This window comes from Neofelis nebulosa, chromosome 14 (genome assembly GCF_028018385.1).
Source record: "Neofelis nebulosa isolate mNeoNeb1 chromosome 14, mNeoNeb1.pri, whole genome shotgun sequence".
Taxonomy (NCBI): domain Eukaryota; kingdom Metazoa; phylum Chordata; class Mammalia; order Carnivora; family Felidae; genus Neofelis; species Neofelis nebulosa.
Window position 1 is genome coordinate 6,492,955 of NC_080795.1, and position 16,231 is coordinate 6,509,185.

A 16,231-nucleotide genomic window follows, 5' to 3' on the forward strand; every position below is an offset into this window, starting at 1 on the left:
GCTAGCTAAAGTTGAGTTGGAAGATTGTGATTGGTGTAGGCTAGGTTTCCTTGACAGGTGTTTCCGTGAAGGGCACGCTGACTTTGATTTGTGACTTAGGCAGGGCTGGCCCACATTTTGTGTCTCCCTATATACAAATGACTTCACCAACATAAAATGTACCGTTTTAGCTGATTTAAAATGTGCAATTCAGTACCATTTAGTGCAATCACGACGTTGTACAGCCATCACCACTAGTTCCAAAAAGATTTCCGAAAATGTCACCCCCCCCAAAAAGAAACCCTGTACCCTTCAAACAGGCATTCCTGATTTCCCTGTCCCAACTCTTGGCAATCGCTGACCTGTTTTCTATCTCAATGGACTTGAGTATTCTGATCCTTTCATATAAATGAAATTATACAATATGGGACTTCTTGTGACTGGCCTCTATCACTTAGCATAATGTTTTCAAGGTTTATCTATGGTGCAGCTATTTCATTCCATTGTATGGCTGAATAATATCACATTATATGGCTAAACCACATTTTATTTCCTTCATTCATTGATGTACATGTGCATCGTTTCCACTTACCTTGCGCATTGTGACTTGTGATAGCGCTTCTATGAATATTCATATACACAATTTTGAATTCTTTTCAATATGTACCTGGGAGTGGGTTGCTAGGTCTTAGGGTAATGATTTAATTTTAAGAAATTGCCATCTGTTTTCCCCAGCAGCTGCACCATTTTGCATTCCCATCAGAAATGTACTAGGGTTCCAATCTCTCCATATCCGCTTGTTTTTGTACATATTTTTTATTCTAACCATCCTAGTGGGTGCCAAGTGGATTTTAACTTGCACTTCCCTGATGACTAACTGTGCTAAGCATATTTTACTGTGCTTGCTGGTCATTTGTACATCTGGAGAAATGTCTAACTCAAATCCTTTTCTCAATGTTTAATCAGGTTGTCTTTTATTGAGTTTTAAGAGTTTTTTATATTTTTCTGACACTAGACATCAGATATGATTTGCAAATATTGTTTCCCATTCTGAGGGTTGTATTGACAGTGATCTTTGATGCACAAATCTATTCAGTTTTATCGAAGTCCAATTTATCTGTTTTATTTTGTTGTTTGTACTTTTATTGTCATATCTAAGAAACCATTGGCAAATCCAAGGCCATGAAGATTGCCATTGCCATTTAAACCAGATTAAGTCTTCCGATTCATAAAAATGGAATGTCTGGGGAGTTGGTTGGTTCAGTTGGTGGACCATGTGACTCTTGATCTCAGGGTTGTGAGTTCTGGCCCCATGTTGGGTGTAAAGATTACTTAAAAAATAAAAAATATTTCAAAGAAATGGGATGTCTTTCCATATATTTAGATCTACTTTAATTTCTTTTCACCATATTTCGTGGGTTTTAGTGTACTAATCTTTTACTTCAGTTAAATTTATTCCTAGGTATTTTATTCTTTTGAATGCTATTGAAAATGGAATTGTTTTCTTTTAACTTTTTTAACATTTATTTCTTTTTGAGAGACAGAGCACGAGTGGGGGGAGGGGCAGAAAGGGAGGGAGACACAGAATACCAAGCAGACTGTAGGTTCTGAACTGTCAGCACAGAGCAAGACTCAGAGCTCAAACCTACCAACCCTGAGATCATGACCTGAGCCAAAGTCAGACGCTTAAGTGAATGAGCCACCCAGGCGCCCCTGGAATTGTTGTTTTAATTTCCTTTTCAAATTGTTCATTGCTAGTGTTTACAAATACAAGTTATTTTTGTGTGTTGATTTTGTATCCCGCAAATTTGCTGAGTATATTTAGCTCAATTTTTTTTTTGGGGGGGGGTGGGATTCTTTAGGATTTTCTACATAGTAAAATTATTTCATCTGGGAAAGACTTTTACTTCTTCCTTTCCAATTTTCATGCCTTTTGTTTCTTTTTCTTTTCTTTATTTTAAGTAGGCTCCACCCCCAGCCTGAGGCTTAAACTCATGACCCTGAGATCAAGAGTCTCATGCTGTACAGAGCCAGCCAGGTGCCCCTATTGCTTTTTCTTGCTTAACTGATCTGACAGAACTTCCAATACAACGTTGAATGGAATAGTGAAAGCAGAAATCCTTCTCCTATTCCTGATCTTAGAAGGAAAGCTTTCACCATTAAGTGTGATGTTAGTTGTGGGGTTTTCACAGATGCTCTTTATCATGCTAGGGGAGTTTCCTTATTCCTAGTTTGTTGAGCATTTCTCTCTTGAATAGTTGTTACATTTAGTCTAGTGCTTTTTCTGTGTCAGTTGAGATGATTATGTCAAAATCTTCCTTCATTGTATTAATATAGTGGATTATACTGAGTGATTTTCTTTTTTTTTTTTAATTTTCTTTTTTAATGTTTATTTATTTTTGAGACAGAGAGAGACAGAGCATGAACAGGGGAGGGGCAGAGAGAGAGGGAGACACAGAATCCTAAGCAGGCTCTAGGCTCTAAGCTGTCAGCACAGAGCCCAACGCGGGGCTCGAACTCACGGACCGTGAGATCATGACTTGAGCCGAAGTCGGACACTTAACCAACCAAGCCACCCAGGCGCCCCTGCAAATCAAAAACATATGATTTTCATATGTTGAATCATTCTTGGATTCCTGACATATATCTCACTTGATCATTGTGTATAATCCTTTTAATATGCTCCAGGATTGGGGGCGCCTGGCTGGCTCATTTGGAAGAGCATGGGACTCTTGATCTTGGGGTCATGAGTTTGAGCCCCATGTTAGGTATAGAGTAACTTAAATAAATAAATATTTTTAAATATACATATATATGCACACACATATATATGCTCCAGGATTGTGTTTGCTAGTATTCTGTCAAGGATGTTTGTATCTATACTAATAAAGAAAATTGGTCTGTAGTTGTCTTTAAATGGCCTTGATATCTGGATAATATTAGCCTCATAAATGCATCAGGAAGTGTTCCATCCTCTTTTGTTTTGAAAGAGTTGAAAAAAATTAGTGTTAAATCTTTAAATGTTGGTAGAATTCACCAGTGAAGCCACCTGGTCCTGGGCTTTTCTTTGTTGGGACGTTTGTTTACTCCTTCAATCACTTATAAGTTTGTCCAGATTCTCTATTTCTTCTTGAGTCACCTTTGTATGTTTGTACACCTTCTTGAGTCACCTTTGTAAGGTGTATGTCACCTTAGTGTGTATGTTTCTAAGAATTTTGTTCATTTCACCAGACTATCTAAATTTTTTATGTACAATTGTTCATAATATTCTCTTATGCAACTTGCATGCAACATCTTTCCATTATTTGACTTTCAACCTATTTATGTCTTTGGATCTAAAGTAAAGTGATCTATAAGATATCATATGTTGTATCTCTTTTTTAAAAATCCATTTTACCCATCTCTGCCTTTTAATTGACTAGCTGAATCCACTTAAGATAAATTACTGGTAAGGACACACTTATTTCCTTTCTCTTTTATCTTTTTTGTTCCTCAGTTCCTCCGTTATGGCCTTCGTGATTGATTTCTTTCAATATACCATTTTTACTCCATTCTCACTTCCTTTTCTGTATATTTCAAGTTATTTTCTTAGTGGTTACTCTGGGGATTACAATGAACTTTTAATCAACCCATTTTATTGAGAGACTTCAGGGAAAAGTTAAAGGGCTAGGAGGACAATTAGATCCAGTGTCCTCGGTCTGACCAGGATCTCCCCAGCTTCATAGTCTCTGGAAGCACAATTAACATTTTAAAATTATAGCATTCTAGTTTTAATAATCCCAATTTAGCTTCAATAGTATACAAATGTTTTACTCCTAAACAACTCTGTCCTTCCCCCTTTATGCAGTTGTTACATTTACAAAATGTGTGTCCAGTAACCTACATTTATAATTAATATTTTATGCATTTGTCTTTTTTTTTTTCTTTAACACTTATTTATTATTGAGAGACAGAGAGACACAGAGCGTGAGCAGGGGAGGGGTAGAGAGAGGGGGAGACACAGAATCTGAAGTAGGCTCCAGGCTGTGAGCTGTCAGCACAGAGCCCAACGCGGGGCTCAAACTCACAAACTGCGAGATCATGACCTGAGCCGAAGTCAGTCACTTAACCAACTGAGCCACCCAGGCGCCCCATGCATTTGTCTTTTAAATGATGTAGAAAAAAAAAAGTGAAGTCACAAACCAAAAATATAATAATACTGGCGTTTATACTAATTTATGTAAGTACCTTTACTGGTGTTTTTTTATTTCTTCATATGGCTTCAAGTTACTGTCTAGTGTCCTTTCATTTCAGCCTGAAGAACTTCCCTTAGCATTTCTTTAATGCAAGTCTACTAGCATTGTGAACTCCCTTAGCTTTTATTTCTTCAAATGTCTTAATTTCTCCATTTAAAAATTTTTTTCAGTGTTTATTATTTATTTTTGAGAGAGACAGACAGAGCACGAGTAGGGGGAGGGGCAGAGATAGAAGGAGACACAGAACCCAAAGCATGGTCCAGGCTCTGAGCTGTCATCACAGAGACTGATGCAGAGATCAAATCCATGAACTGTGAGATCATGACCTGAGCTGAAGTCTGACACTTAACCGACAAAGCCACCAAGGCACCCCTTAATTTCTCCATTTTTGAAGGATGGTTTTGCCAGATATAAAATTGTTCATTGACGTTTTTTCTTTCAATACTTTAAATATAACATCCTACTGCTTTCTGGCCTCCATAATATGTGTTGAGAAATTAGCTGTTAGTCTTATTGAGGAAACTTGGACATGATGAGTTGCGTCATTTTTGATGCTCTCAAAATTCTGTCTTATGACAGTTTAATTTCAGTTCACCGAATGTATATATCTTTTGATTCTACTTGGAGTTCGTTGAGCTTCTTGGACGTGCGGATTCGTGTCTTCCATTAAACTTGGTGTGTGTCAGAAGAGAAGGGAATTGCCATTTATTCCTTCAAGTATTCTTTTGGACTCTTTTCTCTTTCTAGGATCCTCATGATGTAAATGTTGGTACATGATGGTTTTCCAAAATTTCTTAGGTTCTGTTCCTTTTTCTTCATTCTTTTTCCTGCTCCTCAGACTGACTAGCTTCAATTGTCCTGACTTCAAGTCTGCTGATTCTTCTGACTGCTCCAATCTGCTATAGATTCCCTCTAGTGAATTTTCATCTCAATTATTTTTCTTTCAGCTCCAGATATCTATTCAGTAACTTTTTATAATTCTTATCTCTTTATTATTGATATTCAGTATTGATATGGACATATTGTTCTTAATCCTTTGTCCATTATTTACTTGCGTTCTTTGAGCATATTTAAAACTTACGGTCTTTTTTTACTGAGTCCAATGTCTGAGCTTCTTCAGGGACAGTTTTTGTTAATATTCTTTTATTTTATATGTGAATGGGCTAGAATTTCATGTTTCTTTGCATGCTTTGTTTCCTGTCGAAAACTTGACATATTGAATATTACAGTGTAACTTTGGAAATCAGAGTTGTTGCTGTTTGTTGAGGGTTACAGTTTTTGTTGTTGTTTAGTTGTTGTGTTTGATTTAGTGACTTTTCTAAACTCTTTTCAGTAAAGACTAAATTCATTATCATGTGTGGTCACTTAGCTTACTCTCCACCTAGTGATTTAACAGTGATTTCCTTCAATGCCTAGAGACAAAACAACAACAACTCCCAGTGTTTGCATCTGGACTCTGTGTGTGTTGGGCATGCTTTTAACATTCAGTTGGGCAACTTACAACTTTGCCTTTATTTTCACATCTTGCTTTCCCAGGGCATCAAGATCAGCCAGAGATGAGAGCTTAGAGCATTCTCAGTTATTTTTAAGCATGCATCTACCCATATGTGCACATGGCCTCCTACATTTCCAAGAATCGTGGAAGCTTTCCAAGCTTTTATTCCCCAGGACATCTCATTCATTCCCTAGCTTTTTCTTCCCAGGCTTTTCAGTGTATCTATTTTTTGCCCCAACTTATATCCTTTTCCCCAGGTGTTAGCGGCTGGTTCATTTGCATTTAAATATTTTTTGAGCAACATCCTCCACATAGCTATTTCCCCAATCTGAGAGAGTTCTGACTTAGGGAAGGAAGGAAGGAAGGAAGGAAGGAAGGAAGGAAGGAAGGAAGGAAGGGAAAAGGCCTTTATGTTAGTCCCTCAAGGAGTCACCTAAGAGTCAATCACAATTTTTTGGAAACAAAATCTGGTTTGCTTTCTCCGAAATCTGGAATTCACATTGGGAGTGTGGACTTCCATCTTCAAGACCTGGGAGTGGGGGATTAAGCAAGGGTAAGTTAAAATGATGCAAAACTTTCTTACTGGTTTCAGCCAACTTTTTTTTTCTTTTCTAATTTTTTTTAATGTTTATTTTTGAGAGTGAGAGAGAGAAAGAGCACATGTGGGGGAGGGGCACAGAGAGAGAGGGAGACAGAGAATCCGAAGCAGGCTCCAGGCTCCGAGCTGTCAGCACAGAGCCCGATGCAGGGCTCAAACCCACAAACTGCTAAATCATGACCTGAGCTGAAACGAAGAGTCGGTTCTTTAACCGACTTAGCCACTCAGGCACCCCAACTTTTTCTTAAGTATTCACTTGGTTGGGAGAACCTAGGTGGCTCAGTCAGTTAAGCTTCTAACTTTGACTCAGGTCATGATCTCACAGTTCATGTGTTCGAGCTGCACGTCAGGCTCTGCGCTGACAGCTCAGAATCTGGAGCCTGCTTCAGATTTTGTGTCTCCCCTCTCTCTGCCCCTCCCCATTTGTACTTTGTTTCTCTCTGTCTCTCAAAAATAAATAAACGTTGGGGCACCTAGGTGGCTCAGTTTGTTAAGTATCCAACTCTTGATTTCAGCTCGGATCATGATATCACTGTTGTGAGTTCGAGCCCCACATATGGCTTTATACCAACAGTGTGGAGCCTGCCTGGGATCCTTTCTCTCTCCCTCTCTCTCTGCCCTTCCCCTGCTCTCTCTCTCTGTCTCTCACAAAAATAAGTAAACTTTAAATAAATAAACAAACAAATAAACATTAAAAAAAGTATTCACTTGGTTATTATAAACCTTTGACTATTTTCCAGAGTTCCATAAAGCTTATTCTGACAATTTTTGCCACTTTTTTTGGTATTTCTGTGGAGGCACAGGACTTAGGAATTCTCTGCCCACCTCTTTCACTGATGTCACCATCATTTTTGTTTTGCCTACTTTAAGACCATATTGGGTACATACATGCTAAAGATTAGCATATTTCCTGGAGAATTACCGCTCTTATCCTGACGTAGTAATCATTTTTATCCCCAATAATACCCTTTGCATTAATGTCTGTTTTTAAAAACAGCTTGGTCAAGCAAATAAACAAAAATAAAAACAGCTTCGTTTATTCTGGTCTTTCACATAAAAGAAATCAAATAAGATGAAGTCATTTGTAATGGGTGTCTTTCACTCAGCATTATGGTTTCAGGATTCATCCATGTCATAACATTCCTCTTTATTGCTGAATACTATTCTATTGTAAGGATGCCCCATTTTCTTTATCCATTCATCTGTTATGGACATTTAGGTTCTTTCCACATTTTGGCTATTATGAATAATAATGCTGTGAATATCCATGTACAAGTATTCGTGGAACATGTGTTCGTTGCCTTAAAATGTATTTTCCATCACACTAATTTAGGATAAGCCCACCTAGTTTTTGGTAATATTTGCTTCTTACATTTTCCCATCCCTTTACTTTCAATCTTTCTGTAATTAAATAGAATCGTTTGTAATTAAAATATAGCTTCATCTCATTCTTTTGCCCAATCTCATAACTTCTGTCATTTTACTGGCAAATTTAGTCTATTCACAATCGTAGTTACTATTATTTTTGGATTTGTATCTATCATATCATGAAACTTCCTGTTCTACATTTTGTCTTTCCTCCTTTCTTATCTTTACTTCTAGTTCCACTAGTTTGGAACTTACATACATTTGTTTGTTTGTTTGTTTGTTTGCTTTAGTTGCTTTACATTGTGAATATTTAATCTAAAGGGAATGAATATTTCTTATCTATTCTCAGAAAATAAAGGAACCATAGAATATTTCAACTTCTATCATCTCTCCCATTATACATTAAAAAAACAAACTTACTTTGGGCATCTGGGTGGCTCAGTCAGTTGAGCATCCGACTCTTGATTTTGGCTCAGGTCATGATCCCAGGGTTGTGGGATAGAGTCTCATGTCTGCTCCACACTGAGTGTGGAGCCTGCTTGAGATTCTCTCTCTCTCTCTCTCTCTCTCTCTCTCTCTCTCTTTCTCTCTCTCTCTCTCTCTCTCCCTCTGCCCCTCTCCCTCACTCTCTAAAATAAAATAAAATTAGGGGCGCCTAATTGGCTCAGTCGGTTAAGCGATCGTATTGTTCATGAGTTCCAGCCCTGTATCCGGCTCTGCATAAACAGTGTGGAGCTTGCTTGGGATTCTCTCTCTCTCTCCCTCTCTCTCTCTCTCTCTCTCTCTCTCTCTCTGTGCCCTTCCCCTGCTTGCTCTGTCTCTCTCTCAAAATAAATAAACATTAACATTTTTTTTAAATTAAAAAAAACTTTCGAAACATTCACAGATTGAAAAGAAATTGTAAAGATAGTACAGAGAGGTCCTATGTACGCTTCACCAAATTTCCCCAATGGTTAATCTTTCATAATTATAATACAATATCAAAACCCAGAAATTGACACTTATGTGCACAGTCGTTTATCACATGTATTCATTCCTGTAACTACCACCACAATCAAGATACAGAGTATTCCATCACCACCAAGATCTCATTCATGATATCCCTCTTTAGTCATACCCATTACTTTCCCCCAAACATCTCTAACCCCCAGCAGCCACTAATCTGTTTTCCATTTCTACACTTTTGTCATTTTGACAAAGTTATATAAAATCCTACCAGATATGACCTTTGGAGATTAGCTGTTTTTTGCCATTCAGATCAATCAGAGTTGTTGTGTACATCAGTATTTCATTCCTTTTTATTGGCAAGCAGTATTCAATGGTATGGATGTACCATAATTTTGTTTGTTTCTACTTTTTGACTTGAATAAAATTTCTATAAATCATCATGTACAGGTTTTTGTGTGGACATAAGCTTTCCTTTCTCTGGCATAAATGCCCAAGATTGGGGCGCCTGGGTGGCGCAGTCGGTTAAGCGTCCGACTTCAGCCAGGTCACGATCTCGCGGTCCGTGAGTTCGAGCCCCGCGTCAGGCTCTGGGCTGATGGCTCGGAGCCTGGACCCTGTTTCTGATTCTGTGTCTCCCTCTCTCTGCCCCTCCCCCGTTCATGCTCTGTCTCTCTCTGTCCCAAAAATAAATAATAATAAAAAAAAAAAAAAAAAAAAAATAAATGCCCAAGATTATAATTGCTCGGTCTGTTTTATTTGGATTTTAAAGAAACTACCTAACTTTCAAAGTGGCTATGATATTTTATATTCCAACCAGCCACATATGAGAGATCTGAGTTCTCTGCATCCTCTTTGGCACTTGGCATCGTCATTATTTCTTTTCAGTTTATTTATTTTGATAGAGAGTGCAGGAGTGGCAGAGAGAGAGAGAGAGAGAGAGAGAGAGAGAGAGAGAGAATCCCAAGCAGGCTCCGCACTGTCAGTGCAGAGCCCAATGTGGGTCTTGAACTCACAAACTGAGTTTATTACCTGAGCTGAAACCAAGAGTTGGATGCTTAACCGACAGAGACACCCAGGCGCCCTGGGCATTGTCATTTTTTATTTTAGCAGTTCTAATAGGTATATGAACATAATCTTATTGTGGTTTTAATTTTCCATTTCCTTAATGGTTTAATAAAATATTGAATATATTTTCATGAGCCTATTTGACATCCATGCAGCCCCTTCAATAAAATATGTCTTTGTGAATTTTGCTTATTTTCTTCTTCTTCTTCTTCTTCTTCTTCTTCTTCTTCTTCTTCTTCTTCTTCTTTACTGTTGTGTTTTGAGAATTCTTTATATATTCTAGAAACTGGGCATGTGGACATGTGGTTTCGAGATATTTTCTCCCAGTCTTAGCTTGTCTTTTTATCTTCTTAACAGGAGCTTCGAAAGAGCAAAAACGTTTTAAATTTTGATGAAGTCCAATTAAATTTTTTTCTTTTAAGGATTTTACTTTGATGTCTTATTTAGAAATGCTTCAAGCCCTACGTCCCAAGATTTTCTCCTGTGTTTTTTTCTATAATTTTTAGTTTCATATTTGACATTTTTTAAAATGTTTATTTATTTTTGAGACAGAGACAGAGCATGAGTTGGGGAGGGGCAGAGAGAGAAGGAGACACAGAATCGGAAACAGGCTCCAGGCTCTGAGCTGTCAGCACAGAGCCCAACGCGGGACTCGAACTCCCGAACCACGAGACCATGACCTGAGCCCACTGAGGCACTCAGGCGCCCCCATATTTGACATTTATTTTTATTTATTTTTTTTCCTTTTTTTTTTTTTTTTTTTTTTTCAACGTTTTTTTATTTATTTTTGGGACAGAGAGAGACAGAGCATGAACGGGCGAGGGGCAGAGAGAGGGGGAGACACAGAATCGGAAACAGGCTCCAGGCTCCGAGCCATCAGCCCGGAGCCTGACGCGGGGCTCGAACTCACGGACCGCGAGATCGTGACCTGGCTGAAGTCGGACGCTTAACCGACTGCGCCACCCAGGCGCCCCCATATTTGACATTTAAATCCATGATTCATTATACAGAGCTCACTTCTGTATAAGGTTCACTTTTCTGGCTAGTTGATATCCAACTGCTCCCGCACCATTTGTTAAAAGACCACCATCCCTCTATTGCATTACTTTTGTACCTTTGTCAAAATTCACTTGGCTGCTCTTGCGGGGGGCTATTTCTGCTTTATTTTGTTCAGTTCATCTTGTGTCTATCTCTCTGCCAATACCACCCGTTTCGATCTGTTACTATATAATAAGTCTCAAAATCTGGTGGATTTCTCCCAGTTTTTCAATATTGTTTAAGCTATTCTAGTTCCTTTGCCTTTCCATCCACACTAAAAAATTTTTTTAATGTTTTATTTATTTTTGAGACAGAGAGAGACAGAGCGTGAGCAGGGGAGGGTCAGAGAGAGAGGGAGACACAGAATCTGAAGCAGGATCCAGGTTCTGAGCTGTCAGCACAGAGCCCGTCGGGGGGCTGGAACTCACAGACCGCGAGATCATGACCTGAGCGGAAGTCAGCCGCTCAACCGACTGAGCCACCCAGGCGCCCCTCCGTATACATCTTAGAATAATCTTGGGGCGCCTGGGTGGCGCAGTCGGTTAAGCGTCCGACTTCAGCCAGGTCACGATCTCGCGGTCCGTGAGTTCGAGCCCCGCGTCGGGCTCTGGGCCGATGGCTCGGAGCCTGGAGCCTGTTTCCGATTCTGTGTCTCCCTCTCTCTTTGCCCCTCCCCCGTTCATGCTCTGTCTCTCTCTGTCCCAAAAATAAATTAAAAAAAAACAAAACGTTGGAGAATAATCTTGTGTATAGCAACAACAATCTTGCTGAGTTTCTGATAGAAATTGCATTGAACTTTCTATCAATTTGGAGAGAATTAACATCGTCACTATGTTGAATCCCCTGATCCGTAACGTGATATAGATTCCCATTTCTTTAGATCTGCTTTGAGGTCTTTCATCAGCCTGCTGTAGTTTTCAGCTTCCAAATCCTGTACATGATTTGTTAAATTGACGCTGAAGTATTCCTTTTTTCTTCTGAGGAATTGGAAATATTGCTGGTGTATAAGGTACCATTTTATAATACTTTTGCATATACTTTTTATCTCGTGTTTCAGCTCCCAAATTAGGATTAGTTTTCTGCAATCAGTTCAAAAGTTTATACTTTGTTCCCCGTTGCTTGTAGCTCTCCTTTCCTCTTCATCCGTTTTCCTTCCTCTGAAAGAACATCTTTTAAAGGTTCTGTCACTAAGCTCTTCCTTCTAAACTTTCTACGTATTTTAAGATGGTTTCCTTTTGCCCTTGCTCTTAAGTGAGTTTACTTATGTAGAAAGTTCCAAACCGCCATTTTCTCTCCAACTTTGATATTATTCCATTATTCTGACCTCTAGCATTGTTTTTCTTAAGTGTACTGTATATGGACAGTCTGAATAGGCTCTTCCTAATTGCCACGATGATCTTTCTCTTTGGTGGTCAGTTGTGTTTCCACCATGAAATGTCTCATTAGGGATTTAGTTTAAACCTGTTGGTAACTCATTTTGCTTTCTAAAATTTGTCTTTAATGTTTATTTTTGAAAGAGAGAGACAGAGCGTTAGTGAGGGAGGAGCAGAGAGAGAGGGAGAATCTGGAGCAGGCTCCAGGCTCCGAGCTGTCAGTGCAAAGCCTGACACGGGGCTCGAACTCACTAACCGTGAGATCATGACCTGAGCCAAAGGCAGAGGTGTAATCGACTGAGCCAACCAGGCGCCCCTAGCTGGGCTTTTTAATTCCATATTGGGTTGTTTCAAATATTTTATTGTCATAAATGCTTCTCACTTGATATATTTTTCACTCGAGTGGCTGTTTTTTGTTTCTATAAATTTTCTGGTACTGTCTTTACACTTGTTTATTCTGATTAACACTCTCAACACTCTCTATTCTATTTCTTGAAGAGTCTAATGATCTTTTTCTCTTTTGTGCCACTTGTATTCATTTGTGGCAGGTAGACTGTTCCCTCCTATGGTTTGTACTTTGGGGAAGAAAGTTGAGCTCACTTTTGGCAGACAATTTATGCAGCCTACATTGAGGACGTCACTCTCCATAAAGAATTTGTTTCTTCCAGGGGCACCTGGGTGGCTCAGTCGGTTGAGCGTCTGACTTCAGCTCGGGTCATGATCTCACGGTTGGTGGGTTCGAACACTGCGTCTGGCTCTGTGCTGACAGCTCAAAGCCTGGAGCCTGCTTCGGAGTCTGTGTGTCTCCCTCTCTCTCTGCTCCTCCCCCACTCACACTCTGTCTCTCTCTCTCTGCCTCTTGAAAATAAATGTTAAAAAAAAAAATTAAAAAAAAAAATGTTTCTTCCAGGTGCTTGAGGGGCAGTCAATCCAAGGAGATGCTTGACGCATTAACTTATGAGCTTATGTGTTTCCAGGCCACATAAATAGTATTAATTCAAGATCCAAATATATATGAATACAAGCTTCCAGCTAAACAATTTCAAGGGAAGAGCTCCCTCCTCTCCCAGTCCAGAGCCCAGGCCAAAATAAGACAAGCTTCCCCCGTCCCTTCCTGAGGGGTCAGATTGTTTTTCCAGTCTACTTTGTGGCGAAGATTGTAGCTCTTAAAAGGGTCCTGGCTGTGTAATGGTGAGTTATTTTCTGAGCCCCAAAGTCAGGTGTACCATGTGGGTTTTCCGTTTCCTTTTCAGTTCTCCCTGGGCACTGGAGATTGTAATTTCTTTATGGTAGGCTGGGGTTTACCATCATTTTGTTTTTTGTGTTCTTTGGCAATTCTAGGTGTTCTGAATTGTATGGAAGAAGTTGTTTTGTTTACAGCATTTTTTTAGGTAGGCTTTACACCCAGCGTAGAGCCTAACATGGGGCTTGAACTCACGACCGAGATCAAGACCTGAGCTGAGATCAAGAGTTGGACACTTAGGGGCGCCTGGGTGGCGCAGTCAGTTAAGCGTCCGACTTCAGCCAGGTCACGATCTCGCGGTCCGTGAGTTCAAGCCCCGCGTCAGGCTCTGGACTGACGGCTCAGAGCCTGGAGCCTACTTCCGATTCTGTGTCTCCCTCTCTCTCTGCCCCTCGCCCGTTCATGCTCTGTCTCTCTCTGTCCCAAAAATAAATAAAAAACGTTGAAAAAAAAAATTAAAAAAAAAAAAGAGTTGGACACTTAATCGAACAAGACACCCAGGTGCCCCTGTTTACAGCGTTTAAATGAAATCCTGGGGGCATACAGCAACGTAGCAGACCATGGAGTCAGGCACAGCATTCTGAATCCTGCTTGTTACACATAATAGCTCTGTAACTATAGGCAAACAGTTCATCCTTCTAGCTATCAGTTTCTCCTATAAAGATAAGGTTGATGTGAGGATTATATTAATAAAGGCTATAAAACACTATTATAGTGTCTAGACTATCTCAAGTACTTAACAAATTACATTTTCACCTAAAAAATTTTTTTTAATGTTTTTGAGAGAGAGAGAGAGAGAGAGAGAGAGAGAGCAAGCAGGGGAAGGACACAGAGAGGGAGACACAGAAACCGAAGCAGGCTCCAAGCTGTCAGCAGAGCCTGATGCGGGGCTCGAACCCATGAACTGTGAAATCATGACCTGAGCTGAAGTAGGACACTTAACCGACTGAGCCGCCCAGGCGCCCCTACATCTTCACTTTTTAGTAATTTTTACAAAATAAAATGGTATGTTGTTAGGAGTGCAGATGTAGGTCATGTTTCTACTTTTACCTTTTTTTAAAAATTAAACTTGGGGCACCTGGGTGGCAGAGTGGGTTAAGCATCGGACTTCAGCTCAGTTCATGATCTCATGGTTTCGTGAGTTCGAGCCCTGCATCAGGCTCTGTGCTGATAGCTCAGAGCCTGGAGCTTGCTTCAGATTCTGTCTCTCCCTCTCTCTCTGCCCCTTCCCTGCTCGTGCTTGCTCTCTCAAAAAAAAAAAAAAATTTTTTTTAATTAAAAAAATAAAAGTAGCAATAAGACTGATTCCAACAGTAGACAAATTTCCCAATTATTTATATATACATAAGGCACCACTATTATCTGTCAATAGAGAGTAATTATACCACACTCTGACCACATCTGTGAGCACAATAGTTTAAAAAGGATGATGAAATAAAGATTATCACATGAAATAAGGCACAGCTGTGAAGTCTCAAAGAGTTGAGGTTGCACACAATGTTTTGGTCCAGAACCCACCTACCCATCGGGGTTGTCCAAAAATAGAACAAGCTGCTTCACAAAAAGGGTACTGGTCATTTTAAGTATTCAAAAGCAGAAAATGAAGGACCGCTTAAGAGCCACAACAGAAAGGATTCCTTTATTGGGACATGCTAGAAGTTAATGGTGAAATAAAAGGAGAAAAAACTATTTGGATAACCGTCTCATGACACTAATTTAAAAATACCATGCATACTGCAAATAAGGAAGAGACTGGCAAACCCCAAACCGAACTTCTTAAGTAGGTTAAAAACACTGAAAACCAAACTTCAGAATTTTTTTTAGGTCATTAAAATTGAGGGATGCCTGGATGGTTTGGTCGATTAAAAACATTTGGCTCTTAATTTCGGCTCAGCTCACAATCTCAGGTTGTGAGATTGAGCAAGGAACCTGCTTGAGATTTTCTCTCTCCTTTGCTCTCTCTCTCGACAATCAACAAAAGTCTTAAAAAAAAAACTGAGTAACAAGAGAAGCTTTTCTCATGCCTAATTCCATTCCAGGCTAACCATACCATCATTAAAAATTCTCTTCTGAGGGGCGCCTGGGTGGCGCAGTCGGTTAAGCGTCCGACTTCAGCCAGGTCACGATCTCGCGGTCCGTGAGTTCGAGCCCCGCGTCAGGCTCTGGGCTGACGGCTCGGAGCCTGGAGCCTGTTTCCGATTCTGTGTCTCCCTCTCTCTCTGCCCCTCCCCCATTCATGCTCTGTCTCTCTCTGTCCCAAAAATAAATAAAAAATGTTGAAAAAAAATTAAAAAAAAAAAAAATTCTCTTCTGAATATATGTTCTTATGATTACATTGTCATTTTCCCCCTCTTCAGTACAGACGGCCACTTGAAGGTAAATCCAAATATTAAACACAGTATTTGAAAAAGGAGTCACAGAAAAGTCAGAATTAAATTTTATTTCACATTGGTAGAAACCATGAAAAAGATTTACATTGTCCCACATAACAGCACATTTCAACAGAATATTTCTTGCCATAAATTAGATCTTGTTGATTTATGTAACTGAAACAACAATTTATATTCTTCAAGGTAAAGCAAAATGACTTAGTAAATGATTGTTTAAAAATTTTAAATGCAGACATAAACATATGGCTTCATTATTAACATTCTGTACAATCCATTACTAAATTATTTCCATTATCAATTAGCACCCATTTATAAAGATGCATCCCTAACACTGTTTTAGTCAGTTGGAATACAGCAGAAAAATTAACAGATCAGAAATACCAAGTGTACATTTTTGCTACATATTAAACTGTGGTAACTACACCATATGTATTGAGTTGTGATTCATTGTTGTCACCCATACATGTTTTCAAATAATTTTTACCAATAATCTGAAAAA